Here is a 24,058-nt window from a genome sequence, read left to right on the forward strand (position 1 = left end):
ATCCACTATTAGGGTGTGTCACCCAGTTGTAATAAAGGTTACCTAGGTTATCTAGTTAGGAGCCCACTCAGAGGTTTTGCCCTTTCCCCGAACCAAAACCCTAGCTACGCCTCTGCCTACGCCACATCCACAGTACCCACATTATCCCTGACATCCGAGTATTGTGAAGAGTCTGTGTGTATATACACAGCTCAAAAAATAAAGGGAACACTTAAACAACAGAATATAGCTCAGAGTAAATCAAACTTCTGTGAAATCAAACTGTCCACTTAGGAAGCAACACTGTTTGACAATCAATTTCACATGCTGTTGTGCAAATGGAATAGACAACAGATGGAAATTATTGGCAATTATCAAGACACTCAATAAAGGAGTGATTCTGCATGTGGGGACTACAGGCCACATCTCAGTACCAATAATTTCTGGCTGATGTTTTGGTCACTTGAATGTTGGTTGTGCTTTCACACTCGAGGTAGCATGAGACGGACTGTACAACCCACACAAGTGGCTCAGGTAGTGCAGCTCATCTATGATGGCACATCAATGCAAGCTGTGGCAAGAAGGTTTGCTATGTCTGTCCGCGTACTGTCCAAAGGCTGGAGGCGCTACCAGGAGACAAGCCAGTACACCAGGAGACATGGAGGGGGCCATAGGAGGGCAACAACCCAGCAGCAGGACCGCTCAGCCTTTGTGCAAGGAGGAACAGGAGGAGCACTGCCAGAGCCCTGCAAAATGACCTCCAGCAGGCCACAAATGTGCAAGTGTCTGCACAAACGGTTAGAAACCGACTCCATGAGGATGGTCTGAGCGCCCGTCGTCCACAGATGGGGGTTGTGCTCACAGCCCAACACCGTGCAGGATGCTTGGCATTTGCCACAGAACACCAGAATTGGTAAATTCACCACAGGTGCCCTGTGCTCTTCACAGATGAAAGCAGGTTTACACTGAGCACATGTGACAGAGTCTGGAGACGCTGTGGAGAGCGATCTATTACCTGCAACATCCTTCAGCATGACCGGTTTGGCAGTGGGTCAGTAATGGTGTGGGGTGGCAGTTCTGTGGAGGGCCGCACAGCCCTCCATGTGCTCGCCAGAGGTAGCCTGACTGCCATTAGGTACCTAGATGAGATCTTCAAACCCCTTATGAGACCATGTGCTGGTGCGGTTGGCCCTAGGTTCCTCCTAATGCAGGACAATGCCAGACCTTATGTGGCTGGAGTGTGTCTGTAGTTCCTGCAAGATGAAGGTATTGAAGCTATGAACTGGCCCTCCCGTTCCCCAGACCTGAATCCGATTGAACACATCTGGGACATCATGTCTCTCACCATCCACCAACGTCACGTTGCACAACAGATTGTCCAGGAGTTGACGGATGCTTTAGTCCAGGTCTGGGAGGAAATGCCTCAGGAGACCATCCGCCGCCTCATCAGGAGCATGCCTAGGTATTGTAGGAAGGTCATACAGGCACGTGGAGGCCACACACACTACTGAGCATCATTTCCTTGTCTTGAGGCATTTGCACTGAAGTTGGATCAGCCTGTAACTTCATTTTCCACTTTGATTTTGAGCATCATTCCAACTCCAGACCGTGGGATATTAGTTGTGATTTACGTTAATAATTTTTAGGCTTTATTGTTCTCAACACATTCCACTATATATTGAATAAATATTTACAACTGGAATATTTCATTCAGTGATATCTAGGATGTGGGATTTTTATGTCCCCTTTAATTTTTTGAGCAGTGTATATGTATAATATGTATTTGTATATGTTTTTCTCCTGAGCACCTACTTTGAAGCAGTGAAAGGGGTGTTCTCTTTTTCCATTTTAATATGTATTTGTGTTTATTTGTACTGTATGTATACATGTGTACACAGTTGTGCTCAAAAGTTTACATACCTGGCAGAATTTTTGCTTTCTTGGCCTTTTTTCAGAGAATATTAATGATAACACCAACATTTTTTCTCCATTCTTGGATAGTGGTTGGGTGAAGCCATTTACTGTCAAACTACTGTGTTTTCTCTTTTTAAATCATCGCAATGTCCTGATGGTCTCCATGGAGACCCCTGGCCTCAAGATAGCCGCAGGGTCCTTCAGGGTCTTGCAGGGAAGGTGGCTTTTGAGCGCCTGCTGAGAACAGGTGCTAACATGCCTCCTTCCATGCCTGTCAAATGCTGATGTGATACTCCACAGTGCAGAAGCATTTCAGAGTATCAGATTAGCGATCTGACACTATACAGTGATGTCCCATGATGGAACAATGTAAAAAAGTAAATATATATATATATATATATATATATATATATATATATATATATATTAAAAAGTGTAAAAATATATTACAAAAAAAACCTAAATATTGAAATAAATATTTTTCCAATAAATACATTTATTTATGTAAATAAAAGATAAACAATAAAAGTACACATATTTGTTATCGCCGCGTCCATAACGACCCGATCTATAAAACTCTTCCACTAGTTAACCCCTTGTTATGATCCTGGTGGTAGGATCTCAAACTGACCTGACAAATATACCCTGAGTATATAGGACAAGTTCTGGGGATGTGGAAGCTATACTGACCGCAATCCTGATCCTATCCAAACACACTAAAGGCAGCTGTGGAACGTTACCTGAAAACCTAGACGTCTCGTCACAGCCTGAGAAACTGACTACCCCTAGAGAGAAAGCAAAGACCTCACTTGCCTCAGAGAAATGTACCCCAAAGTTTTAGATAGCCCCCCACAAATAATAACGGTGAGTCAAGGGGAAAACACAAACGTAGAGATGAAACAGATTTAGCAAATGAGGCCCGCTAATACTAGATAGGCAGAAAATAGATAGGTGTCTGTGCGGTCAGTACAAAAACTATCAAAAGTAAACCATGCAGAAAATACAAGAACCCCCACACCGACTCACGATGTGAGGGGCGCACTCTGCACCCCAGAACTAACCAGCAAGCAAAAAATCACATAAAAGCAAGCTGGGCTGAACTCATAATATAATGAGAAACGTTTTCAAGGAAATAATGAGAAACTGAACAAGCAAACTTAGCTTCTCATAGCAGGAGACTGGTCACAAGGAATATTCAGGAGAACACAGGATCAGGACTGAATACACCGACAGCAGGCGACAAGTAAAGGTCCAGGTGAATTAAATAGGCCCAGCCTAGCAGGAGATGAAACAGCTGAGCCCAGCCAAGACCAGCCATACCGCTAAAGGCCACCAGAGGGAGCCCAAGAACAAACTCACACAGTACCACTCATGACCACAGGAGGGAGCCCGAGAACGGAATTCACAACACCCCTTCAGTGAGCACCGTTAAAAAAAAACAATGCTTCATCATCATATCACCGAATTTAAAGTGCAATAAATGCAATCAAAAATACTCCTGTAAATAAAAATTTTACCTCAGAAAATGTCATCTTGTCCTGCAGAAAACAAGCCACCATACAGCTCAATCAGCAGAAAAATGTAAAAGTTATATCTCTCAAAATAAAGTGATGCAAAAATTATTTTTTCTGTAAAAGTTTTTGTGTAAAACTGCCAAAACATAAAAAATATATAAACTAGGTAGCGCTGTACGAACTAATCCGAAGAATAAAGCTGCCTTACTGATTTTACCACACATAGAACGGTATAAAAATAAACCCCAAAAAGCAACTCCTGAATTGCTGGTTTTTGGTAATTCTGTCTCCCAAAAATCAGAATAGAAAACGATCAAAAAATATCATGTGCCCGAAAATGGTACCAAAAAATACGTCAGCTTGTCCCACAAAAAAGCAAGCCATAACATGACTCTTATCGGCTGAAATATAGAAAAATTATACCTCAAAATATGGTGATGCAAAAACTAGTTTTCACAATAAAAAACGTCTTTTAGTGTGTGACAGCAGCCAAACAAAAACCCGATATAAATGTGGTATCACTGTAATCATACCGAACCGGAGGATAATCACTTATACTGCACGAGGTATGGCGTAAAAAATAAAAAAAATGAATTCTTCACATGCTGTTGATTTTTTCATTCTGCTTCCCAAAAATCACAGTAAGGTGCACATTTATCCTGCGCTTTATGCTGAGCGCTTACACCGGGGTTTTCATTTAAATCTTTGATTCAGACAACCCCCAGCTGATCATTCCCTATAATGAGGCAGATGGAGGCACTGTGGATGCCATAGGACATGTGATCTGGCGGTGTCTGTCTTTTTAGGATTGCATAAAATTACCGTAGGCCACAGTTTTGTGCACTTCTGAAAAGAAGGAAACTGCTGAGCAGAGGCCAGACGGAATCCAGAGTAATTCTGCTGCTTCATTACAGTGAATGGCTCCATCAGGGGTTTCATCTGTCATGTCACTCGGAGATTTACAAGAAGTCCTGTCCACGTAGGCGCACGTGTGATGCGACCGGAGTCACTGGGTAAAAGGCGCCATTTACCCAGTGACTCCGGTCGCATCACACGTGCGCCTACGTGGACAGGACTTCTGGCTGCATCCAGTATATTTGTTCTGATGAAGGTCCGGATGTGGACCGAAAACGTTCGACTTGCCTTTATGGATGCACATCAATAAACCTTTTGCATATGATAATTATTCATCTAGAGTGCCAATTTTTTTCAGATTTGGATTTGTTGGGCTGGATACCCTACTTGAGCACCTACTCTATACACTACTACGAGTGCCGTGTTGTTCTATTATTACTTAGTTTCCAAAATGGTGTCACTTGGTGGTTTCCACTATTTAGGCGCATCAGGGGCTTTCCAAACTTGACATGGCGTCCACTAATTATGCCAGCAAATTTTACATTCAAAAAGTGAAATATCACTCCTTCCCTTATGAGCCCTGCCGTGTGCTCACAGTAGATTTCCCCCACATATGGGGTATTGGCATGCTCAGGAGAAATTGCACAACAAATTGTATGGTCCATTTTCTCCTGTTACCTTTGTGAAATAAAAGTAAGTGTTTATTTTTTCCTTCCACATTCCAAAAATTCCTTTGAAGCACCTAAAGGGTTAATACACTTCTTGAATGTGGTTTTGAGTACTATGAGGAGTGCAGTTTTTAGAATGGCATCACTTTGGGGTATTTTCTGTCATATAGGCCCCTCAAAGTTACTTCAAATGTGAGGTGGTCCCTAAAAAAATGGTTTTGCAATTTTTGAAATCGCTGGTTAACGTTTAACACTTATAACTTCCTAACAAAAAAAATATGTTTTAACAATTGTACTGATGTAAAGTAGACATGTAGGAAATGTTATTTATTAACTATTTTTTGCGATATGACTCTCTGATTTAAGGGTATAAAGATTAAAATTTTGAAAATTACAAAATGTTCTACATTTTCACCAAATTTCCATTTTTTTCACAAATAAACACAAGTGATCTAAAGTAAATTTTACCACTATCATGAAGTATAATATGTAACAAGAAAACGTTCTCAGAATCAGTGGGATCAATTGAAGCTTTTCAGCATTATGACCTCATAAAGTGACAGTGGTCAGAATTGTAAAAATTGGCATGGTCAGGAAGGTGAAAACAGGCTTTGGGGTGAAGGGGTTAAACATATTAATTTTTACATTATTACATCATTACATTAGGAGCGACTTTTAGGATTCTACATATTACATACCTAAGTGACCCCATTTTAAAAACTGCACCCTTCATGGCATTCAAAACCACATTTAAGAAGTTTAACCTTTTTAGGTGCTTCACATTAGTTAAAGAAAAATGGAAACAAATTAAAAATTAGTTACTTCCTTTCTATGGATTATAAGATGCTCTCGCATACCCCCTTCCCCCCACTATATATGGGGGGCAATGGTGGTGCGTCTTATATTTTGCAAAATACAGTATTTTGTACAAAAATGTTGCTTCAGCAACATTTTCCCGAGGGTAACTGGAGAAAATGGATTATACAATTTGTTGTGCAATTTCTCCTGAGCAAGATATTCCATATATGGTCAGAAACTACTGTTTGGGTGCATAGCAGAGCTTGGAAGGAAAGGAGCGCTATTTGAAGTTTGGAGTACAATTTTGGCTGCAAAAAAGTGTGCACATTATCACAATTGCTGATCCTCTGATGTTCCAAAACAGGATTCACGAAAGTGACCCCATTTTGGAAACTACACACACCAAAAAATTCAACAAGGGGTGTGGTGAGAATATTGAACCCACAGGTGACTCACAGAATTTTATAATATTGGGATGTGAAAGTGAAAAATTGCATTCCCCCTCCCTTATCTCCCTACATATTGCTTTTGCTCCAAATACTTCATTTTCACACGAGAAACTAGAGTAATTGGACCACATAATTTGTTGAGCAATTTCTCCTGAGTACAATAATACCTCATTTGTGGTCGGAAACTGTTTGGGCACACGGCAGGGCTCGGAATGAAGGAGCGCTACTTGAATTTTGGAGTGCCAATTTGGCTGGAATAGTTTGTGGATGCCATGTCACATTTGAAGAGCCCCGGACATGCTAAAAGAGAAGAAAAATCCACAACCTATTTTGGAAATTGCTCCTCTCAAAGAATTCATCTAAGTGTCTAGTCAGCATTTTTAACCCTGAGGTGATTCACAGAAATGTTTAACATTGGGCTAAGTAAATACAAAATTGCCATTTCCCCCCCCCCCCCCACTAAAATGTTGCTTAGGTCCCAAGTTTTTAATTTTTAAAATGACCAGTAGGAGAAAACAATTTGTTAAACAATTTCTCCTAAGTATGCTAATACCCCATATGTGGGAGAAAACTGCTTTTGAGGCACCGTGCAAAGCTCAGTAGGGAAGGAGCGCCATATTGTGGTTCAGATTTTGTTGAAATAGTTTACATTGGCAGAGACCCTTACATGCCATAAAAACAGATACACTAGCCCCACTCTCATAAGGGACCCTATTTTACAAACTACACATCTCAATAAATTAATCTAGTGCTACAGTGAACATATTGACACCATAGGTGTCACAAAATTTTATACCATTGCCAACAGACTACATGTTATACACAGTGGAAAGCTCAGAAGGAAAGAAGCGCCATATTATAGTGCAGATTTTGCTGTTATGGCTTGCAGGTGCCGTGACCCACTGGGCGAGCCCCTGAGGTGCCAGAACAGCAGGAACTCCTCAGAAGTGACCCCATTTTACAATTACCTCTCAATGAATTAATCTAAGATTGCAGTAGTCATATTGACACCACAGAATTGTCACTAAATTTTATACCAGTGGGCGTTGAAGAAAAAATAATTTACATTTTTACCACAAAAAATTGTTTTACATGGGGAATTTTGTAAAAATGGCACCAAAATTTGTCCCACAATTTTTGCTGAATGTAGAAAAATTCCCCACATGTGGCTGTACAGTACTGCTTAGCCATACGCGAGACTTGGGCGGGAAGGACAGATTTTTGTAGGATAGTTTGCGGACTCCATATGCAGAGCCCCTGAGTGCCAGAAGAGCAGAACTTACCCCTTCAAGTGACCCCATTTTGGAAATTACACCCCTTTGAGAATTCATCTACCGGTGTAGTGACTATTTTGAGCCCACAGGTGTTTTCCAGAAACATGTAGCAATGGAAGTTGCTGAATGAAAATTGCAAATTTGCCATTGTAGTGCCCAGCTCGTGCTTTTGGAGTCACTCACCCTATAAATTAAGCAGGCTATCATTGGTGTATTACTGGTAGCGATCGGGTGGGAGAGGGAGCCCCCTCCCTCTCCCTGCCTTCTAAATGCTGCGATCATAGAGGGTTCACTAGCCACACGCAGTGCAGGCACCGGCCTTGGCTGTTACAGCCGGAGGTCAGCTATCACTTAAGCTGAGCTACCGTCGGCAATCGTGTGGGAGCAGCTCCTATGCCCAGATAATCGCAATGACGTACCAGTATATCATATATGGGCAAGTCACTGCAAAATATGACGTACCAGTATGTCATTTTGGAAAGAGGTTTAAGTCAAATGTATGCATAAATATTTAAAATTCTGACGGGTTCCCAAACATTTAAGCACCAGTGTATAAAAAATAATTTACCAGAAATATAACAATGTTAAGATCTTGAAAATTAAACCGAGGATCATAAAACTACTTGTAGAATGCACCCTCCTAACTGTGGATATGTTGCATAATAGACTCTTACATCATGATTATTTTCTTCTGTTCAGAACCTGTCCACCCTTTCCTCCAGTTGACTACATGAAATGATGAGGTAGCAGAGCAGGTTTTACTGTTTCTTCTATGTTTTGGTGTCATTTTAGCTCACACTCGATGTATCACGAGTTCTCGTTCTTCTACACGTATATGGGAGTGTATATTGCTGTAGTTTTATCTGGCACATTTTCAAAAGTTTTGAGGGTAGGGTTTTGGCTAGTAAATGTTGATTGGGAGTAGCCGAGACTGGGTATAACCCATCATTATAAAGCAATTATACTGTCCATGGACCAACCTAAGAATGAAGAGGGTGGTGTTCATTCTCAGTCCTGCTCTTGTTCCACCTGTTTGGAACTTGGAAGTAACACACCCAAGGGAAAACTTCTTCGTGAATCAGCACTTACTAACAAGTATCTGGTTGTACATGCAGCAAGAAGTAGGATGTGGTGCTTTATATGCAAGCACACGTGTTGAAATGCAAATCATATTCAGGCTGTTGTCTTTTGCTCTGTTTATGATAATTGTATATACTGCGCTGATCTTTCAGCAAGATCAACAGTAACATAATCTCAATGGGCCTCATCATGCATAATGTGAGTTTATTTTTCTCTGACGTAACCAGTGACAATAAGAATGTGCGTAAAAACTTAGGACTTGGTGCCTAAATTGCTTATCTAATTTTGGGCAGCACTTTCTTTTTTTTTTTTTAACAAATTAAGGTAAACTCAAGAAAAATGTATAATTTGTGTCCTTTTTATTTGTGGTTTCATGACAGGTCTAGAACAGGAAATGGTGATATTCTGCACATTAGTTATATTTACATTATATTTCACATTTACTTTTTAATGTGATCACCTAAAAAAACAGCAAACAACATCACTGCAGCAAAGACAGATTTTGGACATAGTGAGATTAGTAGCAACTGCCATCTCCTAAGAAAGCGGCACTCTGCTACCATCAAACGCGCGTCAGGGTCTCATTATCCGGTCTTGGTCGGCCCTCAAACCCACCGGTAAGCTCTGCCTCTTTGCACAGTTTTTTGTCATGTTATTGGCTTATGCATGCCTCTTTGTGGGGCCCTTGTTTGAGCTTACTGGTGACTGATATTCCCGATATTCCCTTTATACTGATCACTTGATACATATTGGAACATTTGTACTCTTTTTCTTTGTTTGGTGACCTTGATTTTCTCTGCATTGCCTTGGTGTTTTTGTCACTGTGTTATGTGAGCTTTTTACCTTTATATGATGACTAATAAAATTTACCTCTGATTTTACTATATTTCACCTTTTGCTCCTAGTCCTTCTTTTGCTCTCAAGATTACTGGAGTTGGTGTTGTTTTCTTGGGGATGGGTCATGATATTTTTCGCCACCCTGGCATCTAATATGTACCTGGGATTCTTGTTACCCTAAGATTCCATGTAAATGTGAGAAGGGAGGGAGTCTGTCTCTACTTTCTCAAGATAAGCTTTTGATGTGTTTTTGACATAGCGTCTTGCAGTTCCATCAAAGTGACTGGGACTATAGAAATCTCAGGTCCGCTGGGCTTCTTTATAACACAGCATAAACTCGCCTGCAGTGCGTATTTCAAATCCACAACATGTCGATTTCCTCTTGCGGATACTCTGAGTCTTCTGTGTGGAATGTCCCCATAGACTTACAGTAGGTGCAGAAATTCTGCAGGTAAGAAACGCATCAAAAATTCATATAATCCACACCTAAGTATGTTATTAATGTTTTGTCAAAGCCAAATATCAAGAGGTATCAAAATAAAGCTTTATTTAAAGCATGACACACCAACAAGAGACAAACCTTAGCGTCAAAAACATGATAACAATGCTTGTTAAACTGCACACAAAGACTCAATTAAGAAAAATGCAAGTAACCTAATTGAAATAATAGGTGTATAAATGGTGAAGAAATTCTGCAAAATCAAAAGATCATTTTGGGAATATAGCCTTACTCATCCCTTCTCCCGCACCTCCCATCTACATAGAATATCATTAATAGTAACTTTCATCTCCGGACTCATTAACCCCTTCACCACCAAGGGTGGTTTGCACGTTAATGACCGGGCCAATTTTTACAATTCTGACCACTGTCCCTTTATGAGGTTATAACTCTGGAACGCTTCAACGGATCTTGGCGATTCTGACATTGTTTTCTCGTGACATATTGTACTTCATGATAGTGGTAAAATTTCTTCGATATAACTTGCATTTATTTGTGAAAAAAAACGAATATTTGGCGAAAATTTTGAAAATTTCGCAATTTTCCAACTTTTAATTTTTATGCCCTTAAATCACAGACATATGTCACGCAAAATACTTAATAAGTAACATTTCCCACATGTCTACTTTACATCAGCACAATTTTGGAACCAAATTTTTTTTTGTGACGGAGTTATAAGGGTTAAAAGTTGACCAGCAATTTCTCATTTTTACAACACCATTTTTTTTTAGGGACCACATCTCATTTGAAGTCATTTTGAGGGGTCTATATGATAGAAAATACCCAAGTGTGACACCATTCTAAAAACTGCACCCCTCAAGGTACTCAAAACCACTTTCAAGAAGTTTATTAACCCTTCAGGTGTTTCACAGGAATTTTTGGAATGTTTAAATAAAAATGAACATTTAACTTTTTTTCACACAAAATTTATTTCAGATCCAATTTGTTTTATTTTACCAAGGGTAACAGGAGAAAATAGACCCCAAAATTTGTTGTACAATTTGTCCTGAGTACGCTGATACCCCATATGTGGGGGTAATCCACTGTTTGGGCGCATGGCAGAGCTCGGAAGGAAAGGAGCGCCATTTGACTTTTCAATGCAAAATTGACTGGAATTGAGATGGGACGCCATGTTGCATTTGGAGAGCCCCTGATGTGCCTAAACATTGAAACCCCCCACAAGTGACACCATTTTGGAAAGTAGACCCCCTAAGGAACTTATCTAGATGTGTGGTGAGCACTTTGACCCAACAAGTGCTTCACAGAAGTTTATAATGCAGAGCGGTAAAAATAAAAAATCATATTTTTTCACAAAAATGATCTTTTCGCCCCCAATTTTTTATTTTCCCAAGGGTAAGAGAAGAAATTGGACCCCAAAAATTGTTGTGCAATTTGTCCTGAGTACGCTGATACCCCATATGTGGGTGTAAACCATTGTTTGGGCGCAGGGCAGAGCTCGGAAGGGAAGGAGCGCCATTTGACTTTTCAATGCAAAATTGACTGGAATTGAGATGGGACGCCATGTTGCATTTGGAGAGCCCCTGATGTGCCTAAACATTGAAACCCCCCACAAGTGACACCATTTTGGAAAGTAGACCCCCTAAGGAACTTATCTAGATGTGTGGTGAGCACTTTGACCCAACAAGTGCTTCACAGAAGTTTATAATGCAGAGCGGTAAAAATAAAAAATCATATTTTTTCACAAAAATGATCTTTTCGCCCCCAATTTTTTATTTTCCCAAGGGTAAGAGAAGAAATTGGACCCCAAAAATTGTTGTGCAATTTGTCCTGAGTACGCTGATACCCCATATGTGGGTGTAAACCATTGTTTGGGCGCAGGGCAGAGCTCGGAAGGGAAGGAGCGCCATTTGACTTTTCAATGCAAAATTGACTGGAATTGAGATGGGACGCCATGTTGCATTTGGAGAGCCCCTGATGTGCCTAAACATTGAAACCCCCCACAAGTGACACCATTTTGGAAAGTAGACCCCCTTAGGAACTTATCGAGATGTGTGTTGAGCACTTTGACCCAACAAGTGCTTCACAGAAGTTTATAATGCAGAGCCGTAAAAATAAAAAATCATATTTTTTCACAAAAATGATCTTTTCGCCCCAATTTTTTTATTTCCCCAAGGGTAAGAGAAGAAATTAGAGCACAAAAGTTGTTGTGCAATTTGTCCTGAGTACGACGATACCCCATATGTGGGGGTAAACCACTGTTTGGGCGCATAGCAGAGCTCGGAAGGGAAGGAGCGCTATTTTACTTTTCAATGCAAAATTGACTGGAATTAAGATGGGATGCCATGTTGCATTTGCAGAGCCCCTGATGTGCTTAAACATTAAAAACCCCCACAAGTGACACCATTTTGGAAAGTAGACCCCCTAAGGAACTTATCTAGATGTGTTTTGAGAGCTTTGAACCCCCAAGTGTTTCACTACAGTTTATAACGCAGAGCCGTGAAAATAAAAATTCTTTTTTTTTCACAAAAATGATTTTTTAGCCCCCAGTTTTGTATTTTCACAAGGGTATCAGGATAAATTGGACCTCAAAAGTTGTTGTCCAATTTGTCCTGAGTATGATGATACCCCATATGTGGGGGGGAACCACTGTTTGAGCGCATGACAGAGCTCGGAAGGGAAGGAGCGCCATTTGGAATGCAGACTTAAATGGATTGGTCTGCAGGCGTCACGTTGCATTTGCAGAGCCCCTGATGTACCCAAACAGTACAAACCCCCCACAAGTGACCCCATATTGGAAACTAGACCCCCCAAGGAACTTATCTAGATGTGTTGTGAGAACTTTGAACCCCCAAGTGTTTCACTACAGTTTATAACGCAGAGCCGTGAAAATAAATTCTTTTTTTTTTTTTCACAAAAATGATTTTGTAGCCCCCCAGTTTTGTATTTTCACAAGGGTATCAGGACAAATTGGACCCCAAAATTTGTTGTCCAATTTGTCCTGAGTATGCTGATACCTGACATGTGGGGGGGAACCACTGTTTGGGCGCATGACAGAGCTCGGAAGGGAAGGAGCGCCATTTGGAATGCAGACTTAAATGGATTGGTCTGCAGGCGTCACGTTGCATTTGCAGAGCCCCTGATGTACCCAAACAGTACAAACCCCCCAGAAGTGACCCCATATTGGAAACTAGACCCCCCAAGGAACTTATCTAGATGTGTTGTGAGAACTTTGAACCCCAAGTGTTTCACTACAGTTTATAACGCAGAGCCGTGAAAATAAAAATTCTTTTTTTTTTTTCACAAAAATGATTTTTTAGCCCCCAGTTTTGTATTTTCACAAGGGTATCAGGATAAATTGGACCCCAAAATTTGTTGTCCAATTTGTCCTGAGTATGCTGATACCCCATATGTGGGGGGGAACCACTGTTTGGGCGCATGACAGAGCTCGGAAGGGAAGGAGCGCCATTTGGAATGCAGACTTAAATGGATTGGTCTGCAGGCGTCACGTTGCATTTGCAGAGCCCCTGATGTACCCAAACAGTACAAACCCCCCACAAGTGACCCCATATCGGAAACTAGACCCCCCAAGGAACTTATCTAGATGTGTTGTGAGAACTTTGAACCCCCAAGTGTTTCACTACAGTTTACAACGCAGAGCCGTGAAAATAAAAAATCCTTTTTTTTCCCACAAAACTTATTTTTTGGCCCCCAGTTTTGTATTTTCCCAAGGGTAGCAGGAGAAATTGGACCCCAAAAGATGATGTCCAATTTGTCCTGAGTACGCTGATACCCCATATGTTGGGGTAAACCCCTGTTTGGGCACACGGGAGAGCTCGGAAGGGAAGGAGCACTGTTTTCCTTTTTCAACGCAGAATTGGCTGGAATTCAGATCGGATGCCATATCCCGTTTGGAAAGCCCCTGATGTGCCTAAACAGTGGAAACCCCCCAATTATAACTGAAACCCTAATCCAAACACACCTCTTACCCTAATCCCAACAGTAACCCTAACCACTCCTCTAACCCAGACACACCCAACCCTATTCCCAACCGTAAATGTAATCCAAACCCTAACCCTATCTTTAGCCCCAACCCTAACTGTAGCCCCAACCCTAGCCCCAACTCTAGCCCTAACCCTAGCAATAACCCTAGCCCTATCACTAGCCCTAAAACTAGCCGTAACACTAGCCGTAACACTAGCCGTAACACTAGCCCTAACCCTTGCCCTAACCCTAACCCTAGCCCTAACTCTAGTCCAAACTCTAGCCCTAACCCTAACCGGAAAATGGAAATAAATACATTTTTTTATTTTTTTATTTTTCCCTAACTAAGGGGGTGATGAAGGGGGGTTTGATTTACTTTTATAGCGGGTTTTTTAGCGGATTTTTATGATTGGCAGCCGTCACACACTGAAAGACGCTTTTCATTGCAAAAAATATTTTTTGCGTTACCACATTTTGAGAGCTGTAATTTTTCCATATTTGAGTCCACAGAGTCATGTGAGATCTTGTTTTTTGCGGGACGCGTTGACGTTTTTATTGGTAACATTTTCGGACACGTGACATTTTTTGATCACTTTTTATTCCGATTTTTGTGAGGCAGAGTGATCAAAAGCCAGCTATTCATGAATTTCTTTTGGGGGAGGCGTTTATACCGTTCCGCGTTTGGTAAAACTGATAAAGCAGTTTTATTCGTCGGGTCAGTACGATTACAGCGATATCTCATTTATATCATTTTTTTTATGTTTTGGCGCTTTTATACGATAAAAACTATTTTATAGAAAAAATAATTATTTTGGTATCGCTTTATTCTCAGGACTATAACTTTTTTATTTTTTTGCTGATGATGCTGTATGGCAGCTCGTTTTTTGCGGGACAAGATGACGTTTTCAGCGGTACTATGGTTATTTATAGCAGTCTTTTTGATCGCGTGTTATTCCACTTTTTGTTCGGCAGTATGATAATAAAGCGTTGTTTTTTGCCTCGTTTTTTTTTTTTTTTTTCTTACGGTGTTTACTGAAGGGGTTAACTAGTGGGCCAGTTTTATAGGTCGGGTCGTTACGGACGCGGCGATACTAAATATGTGTACTTTTATTGTTTTTTTTTTTATTATTTAGATAAAGAAATGTATTTATGGGAATAATTTTTTTTTTTTTTTCATTATTTTGGAATTTTTTTTTTTTTTTTTTTACACATTTGGAAATATTTTTTTTAACTTTTTTACTTTGCCCCAGGGGGGGACAATACAGATCGGTGATCTGCCAGTTTGCATAGCACTCTGACAGATCACCGATCTGCGAGAAGTGCAGGCTGCTTCACAGTGCCTGCTCTGAGCAGGCTTCTGTGAAGCCACCTCCCTCCCTGCAGGACCCGGATCCGCGGCCATCTTGGATCCGGGTCTGGAGCAGGCAGGGAGGGAGGTAAGACCCTCGCAGCAACGCGATCACATCGCGTTGCTGCGGGGGGCTCAGGGAAGCCCGCAGGGAGCCCCCTCCCTGCGCGATGCTTCCCTGCACCGCCGGCACATCGCGATCATGTTTGATCGCGGTGTGCCGGGGGTTAATGTGCCGGGGGCGGTCCGTGACTGCTCCTGGCACATAGTGCCGGATGTCAGCTGCGATATGCAGCTGACACCCGGCCGCGATCGGCCGCGCTCCCCCCGTGAGCGCGGCCGATCGCGTATGACGTACTATCCCGTCGGCGGTCATACGGGCCCACCCCACCTCGACGGGATAGTACGTCAAATGTCGGGAAGGGGTTAATGCACAAATCCATTTTCACTGAAGACAGATTTTACCCGTGAATTGAGAATTTTGAAAATAATCAGTCCAAGAGGAGAAAACAGGTAATTTTTCTGATAAGATGTTTTACTAATTTCCGTGTACTATTTATTTATGACACAGAAATTAACTGGCAGTTACTCTTTAAGGCTATGTGCACACGTTGGGGATTTTGATGCGGATCCGCAGCGTTTTTGGACATGCGGAATTGCATCAAATCCGCAGTGTAGTTCACAGCCAATGTTATTCTATGTGAAATGAAGAATTGTTGTGCACATTCTTTTTGTGGATCTGCATTGTTCTGCACCCATTGACTTCCATTGAGTCAGGCATATCCGCAGCAAAACCGCAGGTGTAAAAGTGATCTGCAGATTTGCTGCGGATGTGGGTGTGAAAAACGTTACAGATCGGGAGGAGGGAAGTTTGTGGACGGAGTGTGGGTGGAGACTGTGTGTGTGTGTGTCTGGGTGTATGCGTGTGCCCCTGTGTGTGTGTGGGACTGTGTAAGCAGCCATTGTCTGATGGGACTACTGCTCCCATCCGGCTATGAATGCTCACAGTGACAGCATTGCCGATGATGGGAAAGTAGTCCCATCAGACAATGCATGTGTTCAGTATTAAAAAACAAAACGAAACATACAGAACATACAGCAGACATACAGGACATACATTTCTGACAGCACATATAACATACAGTACATACTCACCAATCACCTAGTCCCCGAAGCCTTCGATCTAATAAAAATAACATAATAAACCAACCTATACTTACCTTTCCGCCATAGTCCAGGTAATAATGAGTGTCCCACGACGATCTCCCGTGTAGAACAGTGCTCTACAGGGCCTCCGCGATGTATCCCTCTGCCGCTGCCGGGAGAGAGGTCACCCGAGTTCATTCACCGGCAGCGCTGTGTGAGAAAATTCCCATGCAGCATTGCCGTAAAGTGAGCCTGAACTCAGGTATCCTAATCAGCGATTCACTGCAGGAGCCATTATCTCCTGTCAGTGCATCATGGGAGGCCCTGTAGAGCAGTGACATCACCCAATGTCACTGTTCTATAGGAGAGATCGTCGTGAGATACTCGTTATTAATTGGACAGTGTTGGAACAGGGAGTATACTGTTAGTTTATTATTTTTTTTATTTTTTTGCAGGTAATTGATGGCTTCGGGGAATTAGGCATGGTTGTAAGTATGGTGAAATTAAGAATATTAAAATACTTTTTTTCTGGCTGTGTCTTTATTTAACTCTTTCACTACTATAGGATTAGTAATGGATAGGTGTCTTATTGATGCCTCTCCATTACTAACCTGGCTTAATGTCACCTTACAATCAAAGCTGACATTCACCCCTTATTACCCCTTATGCCACTGCCACAGGGCAGTGGGAAGAGAGAGGCTAAGTGCCAGCATTGGCGCATCTTACAGATGCGTCATTTCTGGGGCGGCTGGGGTCTGGTATTTGTAGCCGGGGGGCAATGTCCATGGCCCCTTTCTACGCTATGAATATCAGGCCGCAGCTCTCTGCATAGCATTTCTGGCTATTAATTGTAGGGGGACCCCACGTCATTTTTTTGAGGGGGTCTCCTATTTAAATAACCAATAAAGGCTAAATATACAGCTGCAGGCTGAGATTCATAGCCTGGTAAGCTCCATGAGTATTAACCCATCCCAGGCTGGAAACATTGGCCCCCAGCCGTCGGCTTTCCCTCTCTGGTGCAGAAAATTGCACTGGAGCCCACACCATTTTTTCCCTTTTTTTAAATTAAAGATATTGCGTGTAGATATTGTGTGTGTGTCTTTATTTAACTATGTACCATTTTATTAGGTTCATTACTGAACATCGGCCTTGGTATTATCTATCTATTATCTATCTATCCTCTATCTGTCTATCTGTCTGTGTGTGTGTAAAAATTATTCTTCAATGGAGTATGTAACATAAGAGGTTGGACAAAGAAATGACATCACAATTCTTTTTTTTGTTACATAATAGATCTTTTGTACAGGTTACAAAAATGCAGACAAATTCGCATGAAAATCCGCACAAAAAAATCATCAAAACCATAACAAAAACGTGCGGATTTTTACCTGCGTTTTCTGCCAAGAGATGCAGATTCTGTGCAGAAAATTCTGCAGACAAATCTGCAACATGTGCAGACCTCAAAGACCTCATTCGGACGACTGTTTTTCACTTGTGTGTTCTGTGTTTTTCACTGATAAAACACATACCATTATAGTCTATGGGGCAATTCACAAACTCATGTGTTTTCGCAGACTGCCTGTCTGCAAAAAATCATGGAGACCTGTCTTATTTTGATTCGCATCAGGTATGCCATCCATGTGCTGTCCGTTTTTAACATTGAAATGGGTAATATTTTTTTTTCTATAGCGCCAACATATTCCGCAGTACGTTACAATTCAAAGGTACTTGTACAAACAAGATCAGACTTTATAGAGTAACACATAGTTCAACATATAGCAAGAGAAGTGAGGGCCCTGCTCACAAGCTTATGATCTATGAGGAAATAGAGGGGTCACTAAAGGTAAAAATGGGTGCTTGTCGTCTATGGGTAAGCCATCAATATAATTTATGGCGTCGTTCAAATAAAGCTGCATGAACCAGTCACCGGCCAGTCTCTGTTAAAGTACAGAAACAAAGTGCTATTGAGTGCATGGAAAGGAAAACAGGGAATAGTTAGTTTAGATTAATGATGTAACATGATAGATCAGTCTGAAAAAATGTGCTTTTAGGGCGTGCTTCGTACTATGGATACTGTGAATTAACAGGATTGTCTAGGGTAGTGCATTCCAAAAAACTGTTGCAGCATGAGAGAAATCCTGTAGTCTGGAATGGGAGGTTCAGAATATAGAGGATGTTTTGTTTTTCTTTTCAGAAAAAAAAATCACTGATGAAAATTTGACTTTTATTTTGTTTATGAGAAAAGTCACTGACAGCTGAATGAGACCCAATGGTGTATTTCTTGATCTAAAATATTGATGGCCTATCCTCTAAGGGCTGTATACCTTTATTTATTTAATCTGATACAGTGGCTTTTCCAAATCAAGCACAGCTCAGTCTCATTCAACTCTTGAGTACCGTGTTCTCTCCATTCTGCTGATGGAAGGGGGTCAGATCCAAACTTGATAAACATTGATTGACTACCCTAAAGAAAAATGTGGTACTTAGGTCTTAGAAAAACATGTAAAAAGTTAATTTTCAAAAATCTAAACTGCTTTAATAAGTCCTACATGAGAACCATTTATGGTTATAGTTCTACTTTTAGTATATGTATGTATTTATAAAGTGTTCATTGCTTCCGCTGTCTATAATTTAGTTGACGTTTTGATAATGACAGTGTTATTGTAGATGGAGGAATGTAGCCGAGAATGACATACTGTACAAGTGCGATCATCTCATAGGTATTAGAAGCATTTCAGTAGTGGAGCGCACCAGCTTCTGATTTTAAATGCCTATTTTGTACAACTGACATCATTTTCTAAGTAGCCTATTAAAGTAATGGAAATAAAAGCCGGTCGGCATAAACTATTCTTTACACATATAGTTTGTCATTTTATATTTAAGTATTGATGGGTGACAGATCTTCAGATTTAGGTTCATGTAAGAAAATGTTGAAATTTTGTAAAAATGTAGGATAATTTAACTCCAAAAGGGCATCATACCTAACCTGCTACCTTATTTTTATGTAATATTTCTTGTTTGAAAAAAAATATACTAGATGGCATTTGTTCCACATTACAATTTTTTCAGTGTGATTTGCCATTTCTGTTTTGTATACGGTATTTAAAATAACTTGAAACTAAAATAAAATAGGCTATGATCCACACGCTTTGCATTCCCTGTGTGAACACTGCTGCAGATTATTTGTTTACACTGGTGTGCCAAATGGGCAATCCCTGATTGAAGGCTGGCTGTCTCATTGGTATTATCACACCTGGACCCGCTGCACCATGATAGTACATTTGATTCAACGCCTAGACAGGTAAGCACCTTTGCCTGTTTTTCTGGTGTTTTTTCTAAAATAATATTCTGTTACAGTGTTCTCTGGCTCCCATGCTAATGGAGAGTTGATTTATGGAGGTGCATTCCAATAGTTGGAACTATAAGGGGGGGAATATATATATATCATTATTATTTATTCAGTGTCACTCTTTGCATTCTTGTATGGATCATGCATTGTTAAGACAAAATGGGAATTTTTTACTTCTAGTCTGATATGATAGGCAAGCCCCATGTCTCCTAAAAAGATGTGTGGAAGACTAAAAATATTTATTGACTACTTCAATTCTGTTTGTTACATTTAGTTTTTGTCATTAAGGCCTCAAAGACTCCTGGACATGATAAGACATAAAGGAATCTGACAGTCTCAGGCTACGCTTAGTTCCAGACAGCTCGTAAAGTACATGACTTTTGGATATGGGACCGACCCCCACTCCATCCTAAATCAACCATCACTACAGTAAACCTAGACACTGGAATACTTACTCAAAACACATTATTTTGGTTGTCAAAATGGCCACAGCTTTATTTAAAACACAGGATTAAAACAATCACAGTAGGAGTCAGGTGAAGTGCTAGTACATTGAGGTTTTTTACCTCCTCTATTAGTTAAAATTAGACCACCTTAACTTGTCCACAACTTCCACCTGACTTAAGGAGACTAAACTTGGCAAACCTCTGACTCACAGAGTCATCCTACAGCACTCAGGAGAGGAAAAACCCCTGTGGAGGAAACCTATAGGGAACCATGGCTGAAGGATTGCCCATCCCTAGGGCTTAGAAGGTTAATGCTAATGTTAACTATTTATAGACATGATAAAACTGGATCTGGTAAAAGATATATAATGACAAATAAAAAAAAAGAAATACAATAAAGCATTCATCATTATACAAGTAATAATTAAACACTTTAGGACCGTGATTATAACAGGGCTAGAGGATGGCTGATGTTTTCTCTAATTCATCCTGTGAAAGAAAAAGGGAGATAGACAGATTTACCTCCTCTATATAAACCCCCATCCCCATCCTCCTCACAGAAAGAGACCAGCCCCCACCCTCCTCCCTCACAGAGAGAGACAGAGTTACCTCCCCAATACAAGCCTCACCCTCCTCACTATGACACACCAGGTAAAGACATACTGTGCACCTTCATCTTAAATAAACATCACTCTTGTTTAAAATCTACACCGCTATACAAACAAAAACTGCAGGAGTTCAAGATCCATCCATCTTACAGATGTGCCTTTTCTGGGGTGGCTGGGGGCAGATGTTTTTAGCCGGGGGGGCCAATAACCATGGTCCCTCTCTAGGCTATTAATATCTGCCCTCAGTCACTGTATTTCCCACTATGGCGGAGAAAATTGTGCGGGAGCCCACGTCAGTTTTTTCCTGATTTAACCCTTTATTTTAACACCTAGAGCTCCCAAATTTTGCACACACACACTACTAACATTATTAGTGAGGAATATGTCAAAATATAACGGATATGAAATGGTTTACTGTATGTAAACCATGTCTCATATCCTGTCTGGTTCAATAAGGAGATAGCAAAAGCAGGCAATTGAATTACCAGCTTTTAAGCTATCTAGCTCTGTATTAAAAAAAAATATATATATATATGTGTGTGTATGTGTGTGTCAATGACATATATATATATATATATACAGTTAGGTCCATATATATTTGGACAGAGACAACATTTTTCCAATTTTGGTTATAAACATTACCACAATGAATTTTAAACAAAACAATTCAGATGCAGTTGAAGTTCAGACTTTCAGCTTTCATTTCAGGGTATGCACATTAAAATTGGATGAAGAGTTTAGGAGTTTCAACTCCTTAACATGTGCCACCCTGTTTTTAAAGGGACCAAAAGTAATTGGACAGATTCAATAATTTTAAATAAAATGTTCATTTCTAGTACTTGGTTGAAAACCCTTTGTTGGCAATGACTGCCTGAAGTCTTGAACTCATGGACATCACCAGACGCTGTGTTTCCTCCTTTTTGATGCTCTGCCAGGCCTTCACTGCGGTGGTTTTCAGTTGCTGTTTGTTTGTGGGCCTTTCTGTCTGAAGTTTAGTCTTTAACAAGTGAAATGCATGCTCAATTGGGTTGAGATCAGGTGACTGACTTGGCCATTCAAGAATATTCCACTTCTTTGATTTAATAAACTCCTGGGTTGCTTTGGCTTTATGTTTTGGGTCATTGTCCATCTGTAGTATGAAACGACGACCAATCAGTTTGGCTGCATTTGGCTGGATCTGAGCACACAGTATGTCTCGGAATACCTCAGAATTCATTTGGCTGCTTCTGTCCTGTGTCACATCATCAATAAACACTAGTGACCCAGTGCCACTGGCAGCCATGCATGCCCAAGCCATCACACTGCCTCCGCCGTGTTTTACAGATGATGTGGTATGCTTTGGGTCATGAGCTGTACCACGCCTTCGCCATACATTTCTCTTTCCATCATTCTGGTAGAGGTTGATCTTGGTTTCATCTGTCCAAAGAATGTTCTTCCAGAACTGTGCTGGCTTTTTTAGATGTTTTTTAGCAAAGTTCAGTCTAGCCTTTTTATTCTTGATGCTTATGAGTGGCTTGCACCGTGCAGTGAACACTCTGTATTTACTTTCATGCAGTCTTCTCTTTATGGTAGATTTGGATATTGATACGCCTACCTCCTGGAGGGTGTTGTTCACTTGGTTGGCTGTTGTGAATGGATTTCTCCTCACCATGGAGATTATTCTGCGATTATCCACCACTGTTGTCTTCCGTGGGCGCCCAGGTCTTTTTGCATTGATGAGTTCACCAGTGCTTTCTTTCTTTCTCAGGATGTACCAAACTGTAGATTTTGCCACTCCTAATATTGTAGCAATTTCTCGGATGGGTTTTTTCTGTTTTCGCAGCGTAAGGATGGCTTGATTCACCTGCAAGGAGAGCTCCTTTGACCGCATGTTTACTTCACAGCAAAACCTTCCAAATGCAAGCACCACACCTCAAATCAACTCCAGACCTTTTATCTGCTTAATTGAGAATGACATAACGAAGGGATTGCCCACACCTGCCCATGAAATAGCCTTGGAGTCAATTGTCCAATTACTTTTGGTCCCTTTAAAAACAGGGTGGCACATGTTAAGGAGTTGAAACTCCTAAACCCTTCATCCGATTTTAATGTGGATACCCTCAAATGAAAGCTGAAAGTCTGAACTTCAACTGCATCTGAATTGTTTTGTTTAAAATTCATTGTGGTAATGTCTGTAACCAAAATTAGAAAACTGTTGTCTCTGTCCAAATATATATGGACCTAACTGTATATATACGCTATATCTACCTATTCTATGTGTAGACATTTATTCTATCTTTTCTATTATAACCTGTCAGTGTGATTTTACTGCACACTGCACTGAATTACCGACTATTCTATAAAACACTGGTGCATATTTCTCGCAAGTCACACACATGGTCCGTGTGTAATCTGTATTTTTCTCACCCCCATAGACTTTCATTGGCGGATTTTTTTGCGCAATACGCTGACAAACGCAGCATGCTGCGATTTTCTCAGCCCGTAAAATAAGGCAGACAAATATACGGCTGATGGGAGCTGCCCCATAGAGAAACATTGGTCCGTGTGCAATGCAATGTTTTTGCGCCTCTCCCTCATCCTTATTTCTCTCTAGCGTGACCCCGGCCTAACACAATTCCAGAACTCCAACCGAATAATTTTATCAATGCAACTCTACCAAATTATGATCTATAATACTGTAAATAAAGTAAAATAACAGTCCTGCAATGATGATCCCATAATGGGGAATGTGGAAAGTACACCATAATAAAGGTGGTAGCCACAGTCTGAATACCTGTATAATGACATCTGCCGTGCCTCAAAAACTATTATACCGCATGTATTGTAGCCAGCTCTAATAATTCACCAATTCACAGTTTTTGGTTCTAGAAACCACCATTATGTACGGTAGCTATACTGTGCAGTAATAGTTTCTTAAACCCACTTACTACTACTACCGGAAAAGTGATGAGTATATATAAAGAGATATATAAAGAGAAATATAAATAGAGTATATATAAAGAGAAAGATATTATAAATAGGGAGTAATTAAAAGCTATACACAATATAACATAAACATTAAAAAAGACCATTAAATAACTTTCATAATATTTGGACATAGTAATTGAAATAAACCTACAGTGGGCAGGGCGGCCATCAGGGCATTACTGCCCTTCCTTTTTTTTCTTCGAAAATCTCTTTTATTCATGAAAAATGTCACATACAGATATAACATTTATAACAACAATATGGATAAAGACTTGTATATTCTCATAGTTATCAATATTCATAGATACGAATGGAAAGCAAAGATGCCAAAATAGCATTGCTGGCTCGTAATATAACAAGGCAGAATTTAAGGAAAAGTGATCAA

The 24,058-nt window shown here is 40.5% G+C and overlaps 1 long non-coding RNA gene across 1 annotated transcript in view; it reads right to left on the reverse strand.

The window, feature by feature from the left end:
* Window positions 1-20,273: 20,273 nt before the first annotated feature.
* The window catches only part of LOC143794023 (uncharacterized), a 53,002-nt gene continuing 49,217 nt past the window's right edge, over window positions 20,274-24,058 (reverse strand). The window contains exon 4 of the long non-coding RNA XR_013220387.1: window positions 20,274-20,587. This is a non-coding gene — a long non-coding RNA (uncharacterized LOC143794023). The remainder of the gene's footprint in view (window positions 20,588-24,058) is intronic.

This window comes from Ranitomeya variabilis, chromosome 1 (genome assembly GCF_051348905.1).
Source record: "Ranitomeya variabilis isolate aRanVar5 chromosome 1, aRanVar5.hap1, whole genome shotgun sequence".
Classification (NCBI taxonomy): domain Eukaryota; kingdom Metazoa; phylum Chordata; class Amphibia; order Anura; family Dendrobatidae; genus Ranitomeya; species Ranitomeya variabilis.